We start from the raw sequence: 1180 nt of genomic DNA on the forward strand, positions 1-1180 counted from the left end.
AGTTAAGGTAAAGGTTGACCTTGTCAGTGAAGATACTGGCCTAGGACGTAACTGCCCACCATAACTGCTTTTAGTTAAAGTTTAATTTCAGACCATCCTTTGTGGTTACTTTAGGTCTCTGAGTTTGCAAGACTGCCATGCAGGCCTCCCCTGAGCTTGTCAGGTCAGCATGTGGCCCCTTTCGCCCACAGATTCAAGCCCCCCAACCCAGGCACGTGCCCTGACCGGAATCGAACTGTGACCTCCTGGTTCATAGGTTGACACTCAACCACTGAACCACACCAGCCGGGCTGTTTTTGATTTTTTAAATAAACTTGCTGTGTTCTTTTATGCTTCAGAACCCATACAATGACTCTAGGCCAAATGGTGAGTGTTCTCACCAGATGAAGGGGAGAGAATTACTTCCTCTTTTCTCACCTAGAGACATACACATAGCCCGAACTGAAGAAGAAACTTTGAGGTTTGCCTGCAAGTCAGGAGCTTGGAAGACTGAGCCATCCTAATTCGACTCCTTACCATATATGATTTCCTCTGTAAAATGGACACAACCCTACCAAACTCAAAAGGCTGAGACAGTAGGTGATACTTAAAATCAGTCATGTCGGTGTCCGTCCTACCTGAGGAAGACCAAGACACACTGAGGGCAAAGACCCTGCCTTGCTCCGTTTTTAGCCCGACACAGCACCGGGGCATAATACTTACCCCCCCTGGCTCCACAGGTGGATTTCAGATGGCAGCCACATTCTCATGGTAATATTAGAGCACACTCCTTCAACTGGGGGAGCGGGGAGGGAACGTAATAAGGTTCATACTCCACAGTGGAGTAAGGCTGCACATAGATTACACAAACTTCACACAGACGGCAATCAAGCGCCCCGGCTTTCGAGAATTTCGTCCGTTTGTCCCACCACGACAGCCAACTGGGGTGTCACTGTGGGCTACTATTCACAGCGCCAAGAGGAAAGCGATGGGCGGTCTCCAGGCGCACAGCCGGCTCACCTCCCACCGCAGCGAGCACGCCCGAATCCCACACCGCAGTCTCGTGGCATTCAGGAAACTCCCGGTCCCAGCTTTGCGCCCGTGCCGCGCGGGCAGCTGGGAACTGTAGTTTTCCTGCAGCTTCCGACCCAGGCCCAGGCGTCGTTTCCGGTCCCAGGCGGGCTCCGGAGCGGGAGGGCGG

General features: G+C 52.6%; 1 protein-coding gene across 1 annotated transcript in view; it reads left to right on the forward strand.

Moving 5' to 3' along the window:
• PSMD2 (proteasome 26S subunit, non-ATPase 2) overlaps positions 1–1180 on the forward strand; it is a 27627-nt gene that overhangs the window by 16682 nt on the left and 9765 nt on the right. The window lies entirely within an intron of this gene.

Source organism: Myotis brandtii, unplaced genomic scaffold, assembly GCF_000412655.1.
Source record: "Myotis brandtii unplaced genomic scaffold, ASM41265v1 scaffold368, whole genome shotgun sequence".
NCBI classification, from domain to species: Eukaryota; Metazoa; Chordata; class Mammalia; order Chiroptera; family Vespertilionidae; genus Myotis; species Myotis brandtii.